We start from the raw sequence: 21,143 nt of genomic DNA, 5'->3' as shown, positions 1-21,143 counted from the left end.
GAAACGCACGATATAACATGGTCCTGAGTAGCGATCGCTTGTACTTTTTATCGACGTGGCTTTGGTGGTGAAAAGTTAAAACTCTTTTGTATATATATATACCTGATGTTTTGAAAACCAGGTCCCAACAGCCCAATAACAGCTGGTGCCTAATAGAGTCATGTAAGCAGTGCTTACCAAGTTCCGCACTCCACACTTCATCTAGTGCAAAAAGGAAATGACACTAGAATCTCTGGGCCACCTGTGGATGAATTCAGGCTTAACTGTCATCATATCAGATAAAAGCTCTTTGCAAGCATAACTTAAAGTGCCAATGAAGTAAAAAATAATTTCTGCTGATTTGAAAGGCTTTTCAAAGTAAAGAAGAATGGCGTTTTCCTTTCTGGAATATCTTTTTTCCACGTTATGTTCGTTACGAATATCGTTTTTGTATTATAAGTGTGACGTCATAGGTGGTTCCACTAAAACAGTTCAACACTCAATCAAGAATATCTCTAGAAATATTAAAGCAGTGTTCTTGAAACTTGGCACCAGAAATGTATATCACAAAAGACACAAAATGACACCCGTTGTGCCGTTGCCATGACAACAGTTATGCCGCTGATCCTGTTTCAATTAAAACGAACATTACCAGATTTTATCTTAAACAAGGATCATCTACTCCCAACAATCTAATGGGGAGAGTTAAGACAATATGGAAATCATGTGTGTTCCCAGCAAGACCCTCTGTCCCTTTTTGAAGGGTCGCAAATTGGCATATTTGGTTTTTCACAGAAAGAGACTGGAGCCAAAAGTGTTGCCATGGCAACAACACAGAAAGTGTCATTCTCTTTCTTTTGTGATGCACATTTGTGGTGCCAAGTTTGAAGAACACTGCTCCAATATTCCTAGAGATATTCTTGATTCAGTGTTTTACTGTTCAAGTGGAACCACCTATGACGTCATCAATTTCCTCATTTGCATAATCCAAAAACGTAAATATCTCTAAAACGAAAAAAGATATTGCAAAAAGCAAAACGCCATTCTTCTTTACTTTGAAAAGCCTTTCAAATAAGCAGCAATTATTTTTTACTTCATAGGCACTTTAATGACAGCAAACTAAAGTGCCTTGAAATCTCCCCCTCCCCCCGGGGGTCAGGTACCACTCCGCACATATGTTTTGAAGCTTTATTCACGCAGTTAACGGTAGAAGACTCAACTAACAATTCAAAATACATAATTTATATGTACGCCAGAAAGTCCGCTGACAATTACAGCTACAGAAATTTACACAATACCTACAGAAATATTTACATAATATCGTAACATCCTTCCCTCAAAAGAAAAAAAAAAGGAGAGAGAAAAAACAGATAATATACGCTAACAGTTCTTAAAATGTCACTCGTTAGACCTTAAGAGTGACAAGATCTGTATAACGACTAGGCGGTTTGACCAGTCTCCCACTTCTTGTACGGACTTGGCTTTCACATCCCGTAGGTGACACTTGTTGTCTCAAGGGCTGATCTTTGATGGTTCGATCTTGGTCTACTGAAGTGGCAGATAAGGGCTGATCCTTATTTGACTCAGTGGTGGTCGTGGACTGATTAACTTTCGTCGTTGCCACTGGCTTCAGCGTTGGCTGTTCATTGGCGAGGTGATCCTTAACTTTAGAGTCATGGTGGCTTGAAGACGTTGACCATTCCTCAGTTGGAACACTATCAGCCTCTGCAGAACGTTTCAGGTGTCTCCGATTCCTGATATAGAGCTGACCATTTGACTCCACAACATACGATCTTCTGCCCAGTGGCTTCAGCACTTTCGCTTTCCTCCATGTTTTCTCGTTCAGCCGAAAGGGTTGCATCCGAACAACGTCATCTTTCTGAAGGTCCTGTAGGTCGTTTGCTGATCTGTCATAATAGAACTTCTGCTTCAACTTTCTCAGCTTGTCTTTCTCTAGAGTGTCTTCAGCCACGCTAGGTTTCAGCAAGTTGCTAGAAGTAGGGAGGTTTGTTTTTGTTCTCCTGCTTAACAGACGCTGGGCAGGGCTGGTACCAAATCCTTCCTGTGGGGTGTTACGATGAGCCAACAGCGCCAGGTAAGGGTAACTTTTGGACGTTGCAGTTTTATTGAGGATCTTCTTTGCTTCCTTGACAACAGACTCAGCTTTACCATTGGACTGATGGTGGTAGGGATTTGTTGTCACGTGATTGAAACCGTACTCCTTGGCGAAGTTTTTGAACTCTCGACTTGTGTACTGCGAACCACTGTCCGACACAACTTCATCTGGAATCCCATATCGTGCCATATGTGACTTCAGTTTCCCGATGACAGTGGAAACCTTCAGGTCATACAACCTGTCGATCTCAAAGAAACCGGAGAAATAATCTACGGTCACCATGTAACTCTTGCGATCTAAGTCGAACAGGTCGGTGGAAATTTTGGCCCAAGGGCGATCTGGAACGTCATGACTGATGAGCGTCTCCTTCTGCTGTCTTGTGCTGTAGGACGCACACGTTTCGCACTTTGAGGTGAAATCTTTTATATCACTCTTCATATTGGGCCAATAAATTGTTTCTCTGGCGCGCCTCAGCGTCGATTCTATTCCTTGATGGCTGGAGTGCAATGTCTGAAGCATGCGCTTTCGAAGGGTCTTAGGGACCACGAGCCTCTCTCCTCTGAAGAGTAGACCATCCTGAATTACTAATTCATCACGGATATCATAGTATATCGCCACTGTTGGAGGTAGTTCTCTCTTTTCTGCTGGCCACCCAGACTACACTATGGCCTTCACAGCTTGCAAAACTTCATCGTTCTTAGTCTCTACGCGGAACATTTCTGCTTCGTGCTCGCTCACCAGCAAGTGGTTTATTTCTTGAACGTCTTGCTCGACTTCCAGTCCCTCTTCAAAGGCAGATCTTGCGAACAGGACATGTTCTCTCTGATCTTGAGTTGCTTCTGCCAACTTGGGGTAGTGCCGACTCAAGGTGTTTGCGAGATGCAGCTCACTTCCTTTCTTGTATCGCACATCCAGATCATAACGTTGCAGCCTCAAGATCATCCTCTGTAATCTCTTAGGAGCAGAGACCAACGGCTTGGCAAGAATCGTTTCTAGGGGCTTATGGTCTGACTCGACAACTACCGATCTCCCATACGTATACTGGTGAAACCTCTCTGTTGAGAACACAATTGCAAGGAGCTCTTTTTCTATTTGGGCGTAGTTCCTCTCAGCTGCAGTCAGGGCTCTGCTTGCGTATGCCAGCGGCCTTCCATCTTGAAGTAATGCGGCTCCCAGGCCCCCTTCGCTTACGTCACACTGAATGACTAGGTCCTTCTCTCGCTCATAGTACTTGAGCAGTGGTGGGGCTGTCACCATCTCTTTGATCCTGCTGAATGCTCTATCATGGATCTCGTCCCATAAAAATTATGTTCCCTTCTTGGTGAGCTGTCTGAGAGGCTGTGAGACCTCGGATAATCTCGGCAGGAACTTTGCTAGGTAACCCACGGTGCCCATAATCCGCTGAACACCAGTTACATCAGTCGGCCTCTCCATCCTTAGTACTGCTTCAACCTTGGACGGGTCTGCCTTTATTCCCTCTGAGGTCAGGAGATGTCCGATGTAGGGTACCTCTGTTTCCTTAAAAGCGACTTTTTGCTTGTTTAACTTAATGTTACGTTCTTGGCATCGCTACAACAGCTTCTTAATTTTGAGGTCATGATCTGCTATCGGATCCTTCATAGTGTCTCCAGTGCCTGCTACAAGGATGTCATCTGCTATTGCATATACTCCGTCAAGGCCTTCAAAAGCTTCATGTAAACGGAGCTGAAATATTTCACTAGCGGGTGAAATCCCGAAGGGCATACGATTCCATTTGTATCTGCCAAAGGGTGTGGCGAAGGTCGTAAGCAGTGAACTCTCTTCTGTAAGCTTTATTTGCCAATAACCATCCTTGCAGTCGACTTTAGTAAAGATTTTGGCCTTGCCCAACTCCGGCAGTATGTCTTCAATGACTGGCATAGGGAAATGGCATCTCTTCAATGCTTTGTTCAAGGGCTTAGGGTCCAGGCAAAGGCGAAGGTTACCGTTAGCCTTCCTTGCGATCACCACGGAATTTACCCATTCAGTCGGCCTCTCAACTTTCTCGATAACACCTCTAGCTTCCAGATCGTCAAGATATTCTTTAAGCGGGGTTCTTAAAGCTTCAGGCACTCTTCTTAACGGTTGTTGGACAGGTTTAACCGTTTCGTCAACTTCAAGTCGCAATGGAGTTCCCAGATTGCCAAGGCCATCAAAAACATCTTCGTACTGGGAGCACATGTGTTGCAGGGTAAGTCCTTCGAACTGTCGGCTACTTGTCAGGTTCACATCCACATTTGCTGTAGAGGCGCACTCTCCAGGTTCGGAACACGGCTTGATCTTATCATTTCTGATTGTAATTAACTGCATTTGCTGGGCGGTTTTACTCCCGATCAGATTGACACAGTGTTCATCCTCTACAATGGTAAAGTTAACTTTGTACTTCCTTTTATCCCTGGAATTCGTCAGTTGAACCTTGCACTTTCCAAGCGGCCTGAGCGTAGAGGCGTTGTACATTTTTAGGAGTTGATTTGTGGGCATGATCCTATTAGCATATATAGTTCCTTTGATGGAGCTTAGCTTTAGTACATCACACGTTGCTCCGGTGTCGATTTGGAAATTAATTTCGGGTCCTCCCTTTAATTTCATAGCCGCAGTGATCTTTGATGGGATGTTGCTCTGTATCGCGTGCACCGAGTCGACTTCTGGAGTTAATTGAATCGTAAACAGTGATTCACCAGAGTCACTGGAAGAGACTGAGACTGTGTTGACCGGTTTTTTCCTTCGTCCACGCTGCTTACACACTCTAGCGAAGTGATTACTCTTTCCGCACTTTCCGCAAGTCTTTCCATAGGCCGGACATTTTTCCCTCTTGAGCTCGTGATTTCCTCCACAGTACTTGCATTTTTTGGCACCCTTTGAATCTCTTGGGTCTTCCGGTAATCTTGGTTTTCTTTCGTTGCGATGTTTCAAAGCGTGTATTTCATTCGGATCCGTAGCTGTGGCGAGATCCTTTAAATGCTGTGCAGTTGTTTCTCCGCTTTTGCAGATGTCGATTGCTTTTTCTAGAGTGAGTTGTCTTTCTTGCAACAGCTTCTTTCTCAAGGCAGGCTCTTTAACGCCAAACACTATTCTATCACGTATAAGTGAATCATGTAAACACTGACACAAATTACACGATTTCGCAAGTGTTCTAAGTGCCAATACATGGTGATCGATACTTTCATCCTCTTTCTGTGATCTGGAGTTAAATAAATACCGCTCGAAGGTCTCATTGGTTTGTCCGATGCAATATTCGTCGAATTTTTGAACAACAGAGTCGAGTTCTTTCGAACTTTCGGGCGGGTTGAATGTCATACCTTCATAAATTTCAAGAGCTTCTTCGCCGATCGCAGAAAGAAACGTTGCAGTCTTATATTCTTCGTCGAACTGCTGGAGCCTCACAACTACGGCGTAATTATCCCAGGCTCTTTTAAATTTTTTCCAGTTAGCGGCAACGCTGTCAAGATTTAACGGTTTCGGCATTGGTATTCCACTCGGCAAAGAAGACATTTGCTGCACTTGTGCACTTCCAACGGACGCTGTGTTAGTTGTATTTGTCGCCGTAGTTCCCTCGTCGCCTGACATCTTGTAGTTACGCGGCGATTTTTTATCCTGACACCATGTTTTGAAGCTTTATTCACGCAGCTAACGGTAGAAGACTCAACTAACAATTCAAAATACATAATTTATATGTACGCCAGAAAGTCCGCTGACAATTACAGCTACAGAAATTTACATAATACCTACAGAAATATTTACATAATATCGTAACAACATATCAGTACAAATTGATATATCAAAAAAATGTTCAAAAAAATATCGAGTGTTTAGAGTTCGAGAGTGATCGTCGTCACTGTAAATTTTTCTGGAATAACAGAGATGAGAATCTTTTATTAATTTGCCTTGTTAAACTGAACTCTCGACTAAGTAAAACATATTACGGAATTTCGTTCCCCTGAGTAAGTTGCATTATAACAGTATTAAAATTACTTAAATCGATACAGCAGGGAATCACCCAGACCACAAGACTGAATAAAAACAATCTCGCTTCAGAACCTCTCAAAAGTTAAAGACGGCAAATAAATAGCATAATGGGCGCCCTTCTGGATATGAATATTTCATGAGAGACTTATGGATGAATACTTACCACTATAAACGTTTGTGTAAACTTCTGACCTCTCTCCATCTTTTGCTTACTGCTTACTTGTACGTTCGGCTACTCTGCGAAAAACTTGTTTTGTTCTTACTATCGAGCCTCTCAAGAGGTTCCTGTTCGGTGTTTTCTGGGAGATGGAACGATAAAACTGAAAAATCCGAACAAATTTATCTCCGGCCCACCCTGACTAACGTAAAGTTACTCGCCTAAGAAACCTCTATGCACTCAACAACCGCCATATTTTAGACCGCAGTGCGACTCGCGCCAGTCTTCAAGTGTTAAGATTGGCTAATATGCTCGATCCATTTGCTCTAGTGGGTACTTCTCGGCAAATTTTTTTCATCGATGTTGACACTTCGTAAAACATAATTCCTATTTTTCTTCTCCTAAAATATGGAAAAATGTAATAATTCTTCCGGAGACGAGGAATATTATTCCTGTGAGCTACCAAATTTCGAGCTTAAGTGTTTTGCCGGGCCTCGAATTTAAGCGAGCAGGAGTTGAATAAGCTGATTGAACAAAGGCACTCGGCACTCGGAAACGGACCCAAAAAACAAAAAACTGGCCTGTATCAAAAATGAATGCGTTCCTAGAGAGACTGCATAGCAACGAAAAAGAGTTTCTCTTGGAGTTACTACACCCCGACCAAATGGAACACGAACCATGTGTTAACCACAAATTCCCTTGCTTTTGAATAAATTTAAGGCCCATGTGAAGTTTCTGTGGGAAAATATTCATTGGCACTTGTATGTAGCCTATCTTGCCATCAAGGAGCAGAGATGTCTTTCGTAAACGTCCGCAGGGTAATGCTTAAGCACAAAAGAGGGGCTAGATGTCCACTTCTAGTTAAATTTTTGTCTTCTTGTGTGGAGCAAAGCCTGGGTAACTTTGTGTCCACGGCCGAGATTTTCGAGGCCTACGAAAGCGCGGTTAGAGTGTGGACGGACAACAACAGTGTTAGCGGCCAAACAAAGTTTTTAATGAAGAGAAACAGTTTTAACAGAGTAAGTATTTTGCAGCGATCATTGCTTTAAAATTTGCTTCGTTTATAGGTCTGTGATTCTATGTTTCAAACAAGAGTGAAGAGAATGAAATAGATATTTTTTTGAACGAATGAATGAATGAATCACGTCAAAGATCAGAGTATTTAGCTATAGAAAGAAACTAATTGGGGACACTATTTGCACATTTAACGCGTTTTTTTTTTTTACAGCAACTGAAAAACGCCATTTCGACTCATAATCAACTTAAGGGATGGCAAGTGAGGACAGACATGAGCAACCACGTTCGCGGATACCGAGGACTTAAACTCCGCCGCGCTCGTCGAAGTCGCCCAGGATATGAATTTGGTGGGCGTGACACCCAACAACGGGTTCAAAATTACATAGCCGCAAATCCTCCACCATTACCCCCGATAGAGATGAGTTTTATTTTACCAACCAAAGCAAAATATTTTTCAAGGTTTTTTTTTTTAACAGCGATAGCTATTTATTACATGTACCATACGAACCAAGGAGGCAATACCATATATAATTTACTTGCGAATGATATGAGATCACTTTTCCAACATAATCCGAAGTATTCCGAAGATGAATAACAACCACTGGAAGGCTTCCGAGGGAGGCCATCCGATTTTTTTTCAACAAAGATTGGCCAAGTTTGCCTGAACTCAACCGAAAATTTAGAATATTTCCCAAGGTTACCGGGAAACATCCAAAGAATATCGAAAGTCATAAAAGCTATTCCGAAGATTTCTAAACGAAGCTAAGGCTGTATACGAAGTTTCCCGAGTCAAACAAGGTTTTTTTAACGTTTTTACTAACATGTTTTGTCATCTTCCTGAATATTTATCCATTCTTTCATTTTACAGATCCATGATGTTCCCAGTGGCCCCAGAGGGGCAGGTCGCTGTGTGTTTGCAAACCGCGACATCGAGAGGGGTGAAATAGTAGTAGAATATCAAGGGGAGCATGTTTCCTTGGTAGAAGCGGCCACGCGCGAGGAGAAATACGCCAGGGAGGGCAAAATTTGCATCCTGATGGCCATTGAAAGTGGAGGCCGCCAAATTGCGTAAGAACCTTGTTTGACGTAAGATCTTCAAAAGGCGTTTCATTAACAGAGCTATCTCAACAACCATCGCGACCCTTAGTATAATTAATGGTAACTTGAAAAATGAAACGAGTTTGATCAATTTGTCTATATGAGTCAAGACTAATTAAACCTATAGCCGCGGCTGAAATACAAGTATACAAGATTTAATAATGCGCATTATTTGTTTTATATTTTGTTTTTAGGATCGATCCCTACCAAGGCAACGAAGAAACTGAGCCGACTTGGGGGGCACTGATCAACCACTCTCGAAACCACGCAAATTTGAGACCCTTCGTAGCGTTAAAAAATTCAGGAAGACCGAGAGTATTTTTGGTTGCCTTGCATGATATTTCCGAAACCGTAGAGTTCCTATGGAACTACAACGATACGGACTGGGAATGTCATGCAGACAGTCAAACTATTCCTTCTCAATCTCAAGCCCTTTAAGGCCTGGATCAAGAATTTAACGGGAAACAGCAGAACCTGAGTAGTCACGCGGGTTATGGTTATCCTGAATTGTTTTACTAAGCTGACATGTATATTTTCTTCTGCTAAAAACTAAATTGCAGTCCTTTCTTACATGTCGGTGAAATCGAATTGGCATAGACTTCCACTCTTGTTGGTCAATAACGCACGTTTTTTTTTTAATTATCTACCTTTGCTACGTTTAGAATGGAGTGTACTTGATTTCGTATTAAGGAGTGGTGTAGGTTTTTGGGGGAAATTAGTGACCTTCGATCATCTCAAAACGAGGGATACGCTTATTCCAAACGTTACAGGACCGAAATGGTTGACCTGCTTCTTTGTCAACCACCACCAAATCCTCAAATGTTGGGTACACTTGAAAATGTTGACGACGCTAAGTAGGCAGAACTGCTAAATTTTGTTCCACTGACATTTTCATGAATCAACTATTTGCTATGATCCAGACCTTAATGTGCTTGAACTCTAATTAACAATTACATTATGAGCTCGAGATTTCTACGAGTTGATAGTTGATGAGGCCGTAGGCCGAATCAAATATCGCCTCTTAGTCAAATCTACTAGCGTTCTATCACGAATGCCGTTCTCTGATTGGCTACGCTTCTCACTAGCTACGTTGTGATCGATAGATAATGAGTGGCGTAGTAGTGTGCTCTTGTTAACAAATTGACGGCCACTTCTTTCGAAGTGTCTGCGAGGAGGATTTCGATAAGAGATTTTTTGAAATCTCGAGCTCGTAATCTAATTGTTAAATAGAAATCGAGGGCGAGTAATCTAATTATTTTAGTAGATTTCTAACTGAAATTTCTTTCAAGTAACGGTTCTAATTATTTCTGGTCTTAGTGTTAAACTTCACGCTTTAGGGAATTCGTGCGGACTGAATTAATTGTCAGTTTGACATTTGCAGTTGAGTACGCGCGCTTATCAGTTTCTTTCAAACATTTCGACCTTTTTTAATTCAAGAAACCGCACGTAAATGCCCTCCTTTTAGTCTTCTCAGGAATTTTGTTTATCCATTTGTTTCTGAATGCTCTTTGAAAACTTCGTAGAATCGAGGAAACGTTGCAATGTTGTCGACGACACCAAGCTACTGCACACTAATGCATGATAGTGTGTAGTGGCTCAGCCAATCAGATTACAGCATTTTCATTAGTATAGTAGTAGAATTCTACTAAAGAATCTTAGGGTATGACTTGAACCAGAGTATTGGACTAATTTGTGACCCTTCTCTAGACCGTAATTTATAGGCCTGGTTCATGCCTTAATTTTCGTGAGTAAAAATTGTCCCCACCCCCTTCAAACAAAGTGTAACGTTATACACGTTTATATGGAAACGTTTCATTGCATCTCACTAATTAGCAAGTGTACAAACGCATTTTCCGGATTCTGATGTAATGCCTCTGATCCTGAACTGCATCCCTTTCAATTTCTTACGAATTATTTAAATACTTAGCCACCTACTAATAGCAAAAACGAAGTTACTGTCATATAGTTGTATACTGTTATATATACTGTTTCATATACATAATGGTGAACAGAGCGTTGTCAGGAAAAGAGTTAAACTAATTAGTAGATTTTTTTTTTTTATTAGAATACACGTGATAATAAACCTTGCATTTGGCTTGACTGATTTTTTTCTGACTGATCATGGCCTGCAGTGGGCCAGCTAAAACCACTAACCCAACATGAGTTATTCGTGAGCAAGAGTTATGTTTCTCTTGTCTCAAAACTTTTGACACAGAGGCAATCTCGTTCCCAAAGTCTTCGTTCCCCTCGACCAGCGGTCGGAAAACGAGAGCTCTGGAAGCAACCATTTTGAAATAACCGAATTCTGCCCATCCTTTTTTACTGCGCAGTCTGCATCTATGGCGCAGGCCTGAAATGGTTGCTCCCAGAGCTCTCATTTTCCGATCGCTGGTCAAGGGGATGACCAAGACTCTGGGAACGAAATTGACACAGAGGCTAAATACCTATCATTGTTACTTATTTCGCCAGGTCCTATTTACTCGAAAGTGGAATCGAGTAGGTGAATTTCGCGAGTCTGAAAAATTATCCATTTGTTATAAAAAAAAGTCGTCAGTGTTAATAGCTAACTACAATCCCGGCCAAAAGTAGTTGGGACACTTGAGCTGTATCACGTATCCCCCTTCCCCCCGAATCAATGTTGGAAAATATCGCGTTTTCTCCAACGAAAAAGGGAAAAATCACCTGACTATCAACATTGAAAGTGGGGGGAGGGGAGAACTTGCTTCGTGTCCCAAGTCTTTTGTCTGGGATTGTCTGAAAGAAGAATTTAAAGAATGTCACACCACTCGCTCTAACAAAGCTTGGAGAAGAGGGGAGTTGTAACGTCTCGCGGGTACAGCTAACGAGCGCTACTAAAAAGAAACAACATACAATGACAAGTTTTACCTGGTCGGGCACTAAGAAACGTAAAGTCATCTTTCTAAATGACCTTCTACGGTAGGCGATTGGTAAGTCCGTGGCATGACCTTCTGTTGCCTCTTGAGGGGCAAACGGCCCACTTGCTTGCCCGTAAAATGCAACTTTGCACAAGATGTTGTGTTTAAAAAGGATGTTTCTATTTCCTGCACTGAAAAATACGACCTTGTCTACGTCTTTAGAGAGGTGGTTGATTGGCGCGAAACAGAAATGATGCAAATTCGGTTGAAACAGTAGCTGCCGGGCAAGTGGATATTTTCGCCTTGTTCTCGCCGTTTCGCGGAGTTAATCTGTGGACAGCAATAAAGCGTTGCTGCTACCTAAACGCGGTTAAATTATGCATGTCTTTCTTCGTTTTCCCCTCTAATACCGGAACGCGTATAAAGCGAGGTGTGTTTTCGGCTTCAGAAGTGCCACCGGGTTAACCGCCGCGATTAACCCTTACGGTTAACCATTCTGGTAACACTTTTTGGTTCCAAACTGCTACGTGTCATTCGAATCATACCTTTTTCCGCTTTATAGGAATTACAAAAAACCATTTAACATTGTCTGGGATCAAGAACTAGCAACAGAGAGCTTTCCGAGAAGGTTTATATGGTTAACCGTTCAATTGAAATAAAAAGGGTAGTTACGTAGTTAACTTATTATCTGCGGCAAACGGTTAACCATATTTCAAGTGTCAAACTCGACTATTTTGCCACCAAATTGCTTCCATCCTGCATTTCAAATAATGTGAAGTGAGAAATTTTTTAACCTTCTGCCAATTGGGAAGAACAGGGAAGGTTAGGTTGCAAAACGCTGACTTTCAAATGGTTAACCGTTGTGGTTAACCGTTGTGGTTATTCGTGCGCGTTCATAAAACACATGGAACCCGGAAGCTGTCGTGTCGCGTGTAATGGTGATATATATGATTACTCTACACCGATAAGCATTTCATTGGGTTTAAGTCAATTTATTTAACACTATTCCGTTAAACAACACAAAGATCTGCTACTTTGCGAATTGATAATCCTGGAAAATGTCTTAAGTAATAGACACGAACTCTAACCTTCCCTTAAATGCCATTTTGCTTGAAGCAAGTCCCAAATTTCGTTTTGCTACAGGCGGTTACGGGTTATATTCCACGAATATCTGCACCGAACCTTAATCTAGATTAACGTAAAAAAGTTCTGTCCAATTTCCAGAAACAAAGTGTACGTCATTCAGCCGAAATCAAATTCTAAAATATCGTGACGCCATGACGATCGCTGGCGTTACCTTTATTGGAAAATTCCTCGGATATCTCTTTCAGACAATCCCGGCCAAAAGTAGTTGGGACACTTGAGCTGTATCACGTATCCCCCTTCCCCCCGAATCAATGTTGGAAAATATCGCGTTTTCTCCAACAAAAAAGGGAAAAATCACCTGACTATCAACATTGAAAGTGGGGGGAGGGGAGAACTTGCTTCGTGTCCCAAGTCTTTTGTCTGGGATTGTCTGAAAGAAGAATTTAAAGAATGTCACACCACTCGCTCTAACAAAGCTTGGAGAAGAGGGGAGTTGTAACGTCTCGCGGGTACAGCTAACGAGCGCTACTAAAAAGAAACAACATACAATGACAAGTTTTACCTGGTCGGGCACTAAGAAACGTAAAGTCATCTTTCTAAATGACCTTCTACGGTAGGCGATTGGTAAGTCCGTGGCATGACCTTCTGTTGCCTCTTGAGGGGCAAACGGCCCACTTGCTTGCCCGTAAAATGCAACTTTGCACAAGATGTTGTGTTTAAAAAGGATGTTTCTATTTCCTGCACTGAAAAATACGACCTTGTCTACGTCTTTAGAGAGGTGGTTGATTGGCGCGAAACAGAAATGATGCAAATTCGGTTGAAACAGTAGCTGCCGGGCAAGTGGGTATTTTCGCCTTGTTCTCGCCGTTTCGCGGAGTTAATCTGTGGACAGCAATAAAGCGTTGCTGCTACCTAAACGCGGTTAAATTATGCATGTCTTTCTTCGTTTTCCCCTCTAATACCGGAACGCGTATAAAGCGAGGTGTGTTTTCGGCTTCAGAAGTGCCACCGGGTTAACCGCCGCGATTAACCCTTACGGTTAACCATTCTGGTAACACTTTTTGGTTCCAAACTGCTACGTGTCATTCGAATCATACCTTTTTCCGCTTTATAGGAATTACAAAAAACCATTTAACATTGTCTGGGATCAAGAACTAGCAACAGAGAGCTTTCCGAGAAGGTTTATATGGTTAACCGTTCAATTGAAATAAAAAGGGTAGTTACGTAGTTAACTTATTATCTGCGGCAAACGGTTAACCATATTTCAAGTGTCAAACTCGACTATTTTGCCACCAAATTGCTTCCATCCTGCATTTCAAATAATGTGAAGTGAGAAATTTTTTAACCTTCTGCCAATTGGGAAGAACAGGGAAGGTTAGGTTGCAAAACGCTGACTTTCAAATGGTTAACCGTTGTGGTTAACCGTTGTGGTTATTCGTGCGCGTTCATAAAACACATGGAACCCGGAAGCTGTCGTGTCGCGTGTAATGGTGATATATATGATTACTCTACACCGATAAGCATTTCATTGGGTTTAAGTCAATTTATTTAACACTATTCCGTTAAACAACACAAAGATCTGCTACTTTGCGAATTGATAATCCTGGAAAATGTCTTAAGTAATAGACACGAACTCTAACCTTCCCTTAAATGCCATTTTGCTTGAAGCAAGTCCCAAAATTCGTTTTGCTACAGGCGGTTACGGGTTATATTCCACGAATATCTGCACCGAACCTTAATCTAGATTAACGTAAAAAAGTTCTGTCCAATTTCCAGAAACAAAGTGTACGTCATTCAGCCGAAATCAAATTCTAAAATATCGTGACGCCATGACGATCGCTGGCGTTACCTTTATTGGAAAATTCCTCGGATATCTCTTTCAGACAATCCCGGCCAAAAGTAGTTGGGACACTTGAGCTGTATCACGTATCCCCCTTCCCCCCGAATCAATGTTGGAAAATATCGCGTTTTCTCCAACAAAAAAGGGAAAAATCACCTGACTATCAACATTGAAAGTGGGGGGAGGGGAGAACTTGCTTCGTGTCCCAAGTCTTTTGTCTGGGATTGTCTGAAAGAAGAATTTAAAGAATGTCACACCACTCGCTCTAACAAAGCTTGGAGAAGAGGGGAGTTGTAACGTCTCGCGGGTACAGCTAACGAGCGCTACTAAAAAGAAACAACATACAATGACAAGTTTTACCTGGTCGGGCACTAAGAAACGTAAAGTCATCTTTCTAAATGACCTTCTACGGTAGGCGATTGGTAAGTCCGTGGCATGACCTTCTGTTGCCTCTTGAGGGGCAAACGGCCCACTTGCTTGCCCGTAAAATGCAACTTTGCACAAGATGTTGTGTTTAAAAAGGATGTTTCTATTTCCTGCACTGAAAAATACGACCTTGTCTACGTCTTTAGAGAGGTGGTTGATTGGCGCGAAACAGAAATGATGCAAATTCGGTTGAAACAGTAGCTGCCGGGCAAGTGGGTATTTTCGCCTTGTTCTCGCCGTTTCGCGGAGTTAATCTGTGGACAGCAATAAAGCGTTGCTGCTACCTAAACGCGGTTAAATTATGCATGTCTTTCTTCGTTTTCCCCTCTAATACCGGAACGCGTATAAAGCGAGGTGTGTTTTCGGCTTCAGAAGTGCCACCGGGTTAACCGCCGCGATTAACCCTTACGGTTAACCATTCTGGTAACACTTTTTGGTTCCAAACTGCTACGTGTCATTCGAATCATACCTTTTTCCGCTTTATAGGAATTACAAAAAACCATTTAACATTGTCTGGGATCAAGAACTAGCAACAGAGAGCTTTCCGAGAAGGTTTATATGGTTAACCGTTCAATTGAAATAAAAAGGGTAGTTACGTAGTTAACTTATTATCTGCGGCAAACGGTTAACCATATTTCAAGTGTCAAACTCGACTATTTTGCCACCAAATTGCTTCCATCCTGCATTTCAAATAATGTGAAGTGAGAAATTTTTTAACCTTCTGCCAATTGGGAAGAACAGGGAAGGTTAGGTTGCAAAACGCTGACTTTCAAATGGTTAACCGTTGTGGTTAACCGTTGTGGTTATTCGTGCGCGTTCATAAAACACATGGAACCCGGAAGCTGTCGTGTCGCGTGTAATGGTGATATATATGATTACTCTACACCGATAAGCATTTCATTGGGTTTAAGTCAATTTATTTAACACTATTCCGTTAAACAACACAAAGATCTGCTACTTTGCGAATTGATAATCCTGGAAAATGTCTTAAGTAATAGACACGAACTCTAACCTTCCCTTAAATGCCATTTTGCTTGAAGCAAGTCCCAAATTTCGTTTTGCTACAGGCGGTTACGGGTTATATTCCACGAATATCTGCACCGAACCTTAATCTAGATTAACGTAAAAAAGTTCTGTCCAATTTCCAGAAACAAAGTGTACGTCATTCAGCCGAAATCAAATTCTAAAATATCGTGACGCCATGACGATCGCTGGCGTTACCTTTATTGGAAAATTCCTCGGATATCTCTTTCAGACAATCCCGGCCAAAAGTAGTTGGGACACTTGAGCTGTATCACGTATCCCCCTTCCCCCCGAATCAATGTTGGAAAATATCGCGTTTTCTCCAACAAAAAAGGGAAAAATCACCTGACTATCAACATTGAAAGTGGGGGGAGGGGAGAACTTGCTTCGTGTCCCAAGTCTTTTGTCTGGGATTGTAGATATTTTTGAAAATTTCAACAAATGGCAATCCGTATTAGCAAACGGGTACTCAGAATCGTAGGCAATCGCGAAAACCGCTCAAATTTAACCCAGCGAAAGGAAGAAACAGCACTGAAGGTGTCAACATTATAGATAAATAATAAATCCTTCTAAAAAAAATGGAATTCAATTGGAAATCATCTTCAATAACCAATAACCAAAAACGCAATTTTTTACCCGCCATTACCGTGAAAGCTTTTGTCACTTTAACTGAAGCCAGAGGACTTCACATTTGTGATATGCAATCCAATTGTGTTTGGTTTTGCTGGTAGTGTGTTAAAAGTTGAATTTAAAACTCACAATTTGGAATGATACTACTTTTCTTTGGATCTGAATTTCTAAGTTAGCACCCTACGGACATTATATGACCAAGAAAATTACTTCATTGTGATTGGCTAAGAGCTGGCTAATTTGTCGTTAATTCTTAATTTGCACTGCAGTACAAATCAACGCGCGGGCGTTCGCAATTTTCTCAGTCATATAATAAATAAGTAATTGTATGAGAGCTTGAGCAATTAAGGACTTACACTACTCCTGATATTGGAAAATTCTTTCAAATCGCACTCGCCTAAAGGCTTGTGCAATTTTGAGAGAATTTTCAAATATAAGGAGTAGTGTAAATCGTATGAATGCACTCGCATTCATACGATTACCTATACTAACACTAACTTCATTCTACTGGGGTAAATGTTTAAGTCGTCATCGTCCTCAATGTCTTGATCAGAGCTTGCTGGTAATGAGGCGTAGAAACGTTTTGCAGTTTCAGATAAATATTTCTGAGCTAGCTTTATACAGTCTTGCTTAACATCATCGCGAATGGGTTTCTTTTCTAGTCTCACTGGAACCAAATGTTCAGCCGCATTCAATTCCACTCCTTGCTTTTTCTTCAGAAACGAGACAATTCTCGGCTTTTCTTTCGTATCCATTGTAAACCTTATAAATGGGGTTTCCGGGTGCCAGCTTAGTTGTAAGTTCTCCTCCTGATCGGTTATTTCTCCAGAACCAAAATTGATAAACGCGATCTTCCTTACTTCGAATTTCTCGCGTTCAATGTCCTCGCTTCTAGCAACGTACTTCATTCTTAGAAAGCTTTTATAGTTCATAATCCAATCCAAATTCACCCAGTAACTTTTAACGTTATTTAAGCGGCTGTTTCGTAGTGTCGTTTCCCACTCCTGTGGAGTTTCAATTTTTTCTTTGGTGTTAAAGAATTGCTGAATACTGCCAAACCGCCTGTCACAAATTGAAAATGAGTGTCCCTCCAGTAGGAATTTAAGGTCCACTCTTAGAAACTCTCCCTTTCTAACAATATGGTCTAGGTAAAAAAAAATAAGTAGGATTCTTTAAACTGAGCCGGTGAGTTATCTGCCCACAGTATAAGGTGATGGAATTTACCGTATTTTTCCTGAAGGCTTTTCAGAAGATAGTTCAGCAGAGATATTACCTCGTTTGGACCGCTTCTTCCAATAGATTCATCATAGAAGAAACAATGAATGATGTCCTCGTTGGCACAATAGATCCCGAAAAGGTTAGTCCGTAGCTTCCTCGCGTAAAAGCCATCCTGAGAAGAAACTTTTGGTGTCCGTAAGCACTTATGGTAATCCATTTGGAGAGTTAACACCCTCGGTAACATATTTCAGGTAGGATTTATTATTTATCTTGTTGACTTGTTCAGTTGGCCTTGCACACGACAATTCGCGTGCTACGCAAAACGCATAACTGAAAGAGCCCGCACGCGACGTTGCGCACGTAATAACTTCGAGCATAAACTTTAGTGGCTTTTGTCGACGGTAAGTCCGTTCGGTCGGATATAGAGATTAGCTCAACCATATACCCGACTTGTGTGCTTAGAGGACAAAGAGCAAAGCTATTTAGCAACGCTGGTTACGCCGCAAAATTGCAGAAAAATGCTTTTAAATCTTACTTTCATGTACTTTTGCATCAGACCAAATAAAGGAAGAGAGCAAAAAAATTTTCTTTTTGATTTCTTTGGAGCAACTTTGAGAAACATTTATAGAAATTGCGGGAAACTTTTTGGGAAATCTTGAGCAACTTGTGAAAAGCCCTAGCTACGCTATACAAAACGCATAACTGTAAGAGCGCGCGCGCGACAGTGCGCGCGTAATAACTTCGGGCGTAAACGTAACTTCAGTAGCTTTTGTCGAGGTAAAGTCCGTTCGGTCGGGTATAGAGATTAGCTCAATCATATACCTGACTTGTGTGTTTAGACAGACCTTAGAGTGCCTATAGATTGATTTTTAACATGTTGCGTCCTACTCATCAAGTAAATGCAGAGCGCAGAGGCACAGACGATATTGATTTCCACCTACTTGTGTACAAATTTGATGCGGCAAAACCATGGCAACATTTTAAGGAAGGTCATCCCGTTGCAAGTTCAGTGGAAAGAGGGAGAAGAAAATTGAACTCTAACAAGTTAAAAAGGGTCTACCTGCCAAAGAAAAAAGCGTGAACAAGACGTAAAAATGGAGCTTTTAAAGACTTGTACCAGTTGGAATTCACATGCTGCGACAGTGGTTGTCTCTTAAAAGGCTTATACAATATTAGAAGCATTGCACGACAGCAAAGAAACTTGCTATACCAGAAATGTTATAATGAACAGAACTACCTTTTGTCAAAGCTCATGGAATTGAAACTGACATTCAGTGGCGTACGGAAAATTTCGTATCATGTACCATCGCTCGGAAAAGTTTGCAAGACTGCGTTCCGGAAAGTATACGGCATTTCTAAGAGCAAAATTGAAGTTTTGCTTAAAAAGATCGACCAAGACGGGTTGTTCATAGAACCAGACAAAAGGGGACAGAAGACTCCTCGGAAACTTCTACCCGAAGCGAGAGATGCTGTCATGGACGTCATATTATCTTACGAGGCTACAGAATCACACTATCGGAGAGCAAGAAGTGGGGGCAAGAAATATTTTGATTCTAACATTTTGATGCGCCAAATGTGGTCTGAATTCGTGAACACCCTAATTTAACGACAACCAGCCTAAAAAACAAAAATAGTGGACCTGTAATTAGTTTTTCAACTTTTAGAAATATATTTAACAAGGAACTGAAAGACGTTCTAAGTTTTAGAAAGTTTAGGGTTGATACTTGTCAAGAGTGTGACAAATGTAAGAACAGGCTTGACAACCTACGATCGTTGAACAATCGATCTAACAAGCAAGACGACGAAATTCGTGACCTGATAACTCGTCGGAGCCTACACCTTCGAGAAAGCGAGGTCAGATTTGCGTCCTTGAGATATGATGTCACAGTTCTAGCTGAAAAAGTGTATTGAATGTAGTGAGATAGCTCGGATGAGGAGTTTATCGGAGTTCACAAAATAAACAGGAACAAAAAAAATGTAGATTGTTGTATTGTTAAGCTTTTTCCCAAAAATAACCAGAAACTGAAAATGTTTGAAATTTATTACAAAACCGATCGGATCTCGGTGAAAAATGGGTAAGGGCTCTTTTTGACTGGATATGTCGTATACGAGCACACTGACAAGACTCAACATCTGAAGAAGTTGTCAGATGTGATACTGTCAAACAAACCGCAACTCTTTAAACAATGTGTGGCCATAAATTTACTTTGACTTTTATGCAGAATGCCCGAGGGGTAATGGGCCGGACGTCCATAAATTACTTACAAGTAATTAGTCAACAAGAATTGCAAGCTTGGTTAAGAGGGGATTTATTACGCAACTGAAAATGTTCAGAAAAATGCCACGATCACAAACTGGGGAGACATTGCAAACTTCAAACGCGCAATTCTGACCGGAAGCCGACTAGTCGCATACTCGCGCCTGATGTTAAACAAAACAGAAGGGAAAGAGAGTTGGAAACAAAATAAAAGGAGTGTCTCGTGTGATCAAAGCAAGTTCTTTCAGAAACGCCATTAACACTAACAAAAATCTTTAACAGTAATCGTGCGGGATCATCCCGGACACTGCCCGGTCCAATACTTAAAGAATATTGTGCCAGCAATGAAGCAATCTGATTGGCTGATTTGACTTCCTAGCCCTCTAAATTAACTTGGGGGTGAAATATAAACTAGCTATGTAACGCCTTCTCTTGGTATACATTGGAATATCCCACTTGTATTCACTTGGCATACATACCAAGAAAATACAAGTGACAATAGAGAAAGCGCTGCATAAGCGTTGCGTGGGAAAGGATACCCCTCATTGCCTCCCCGTTTACACCTGGTATGTAGGATAGGAATGAATGAATGGATGCTTTATTTAACGTGGATATACGCTTAGCTTGAGAGCTAGTTTTCAGGTGTTCCACCTAATAACTAATGAGAACCTAACAACTAAACAACGATAATATCACAATTCATCAGGTGAAAATCACAAATTAAATACTGATTAAAACTATTCAAAACTATTATTACAATATTACTGCCGCAGTCAAAATACTATTAAAACTAATGTCACAAATTTACTAATCCCCGAAATTTAGCGATCTAATTCTGTTCACTATTTCATTGGTGCCCACTTTAATTCTAATGTCATTTGATAGTTCATTCCATTTCTTGGCTCCAAAATATCTCAATGACTTGAGTCCATATATGGTAGTGTTAACTTTAGGTAAAGATAAAACATATTCTTGGCGCCGGAGATTGTACTTAAATGAGCGTAAATTAATAAGGTTCCTAATTGCCCGTGGTGCTTTGTTCGATATGCTATTATGTATTGTCAATAACATGTCTTGAATTCTTCGAGATTCCATGGAGAGTAGTCTTATCCTGTCCAAGAGATGCTGATAGGATGCATGTTTATCATTATAGACATATCTCAACGCCCTTTCGTTGACTTTTTCGATTTTTGTAGTGTTTCTTTTCCCGCAATGGTGCCAAACTTGGTGGCAGTAATAAAAATTAGGTAGTATGAACGAACGATATAACGATTCCTTGGTTTTAAGTGGTAAAATGTTTTTCAGTCTATTAAGGGCGTTTATTTGAGCACTCACTTAAGTAAGGCAAATACTCGATACAAGATCGTCAGATTTTAGCTTACTGTCAAGTACAACCCCCAAGAGGTTAGTCATTTCTGTGGTCCTAATATCAATAT

The 21,143-nt window shown here is 41.1% G+C and overlaps 3 pseudogenes; 1 reads left to right on the top strand and 2 right to left on the bottom strand.

Annotated features, from left to right (window-relative positions):
* Positions 1-4,715: 4,715 nt before the first annotated feature.
* LOC110046561 (uncharacterized) lies at positions 4,716-5,751 on the bottom strand (annotated as a pseudogene).
* Positions 5,752-16,714: 10,963 nt separating this feature from the next.
* On the bottom strand, positions 16,715-17,883 carry LOC149097573 (uncharacterized; annotated as a pseudogene).
* A 156-nt stretch (positions 17,884-18,039) lies between these two features.
* On the top strand, positions 18,040-19,411 carry LOC149097572 (uncharacterized; annotated as a pseudogene).
* Positions 19,412-21,143: the final 1,732 nt, after the last annotated feature.

This window comes from Orbicella faveolata, unplaced genomic scaffold, assembly GCF_042242905.1.
Source record: "Orbicella faveolata isolate gen_17 unplaced genomic scaffold, um_ofav_v1 contig_47, whole genome shotgun sequence".
In the NCBI taxonomy this organism is placed as follows: domain Eukaryota; kingdom Metazoa; phylum Cnidaria; class Anthozoa; order Scleractinia; family Merulinidae; genus Orbicella; species Orbicella faveolata.
This window is presented reverse-complemented; position numbering and strand designations above follow the sequence as displayed.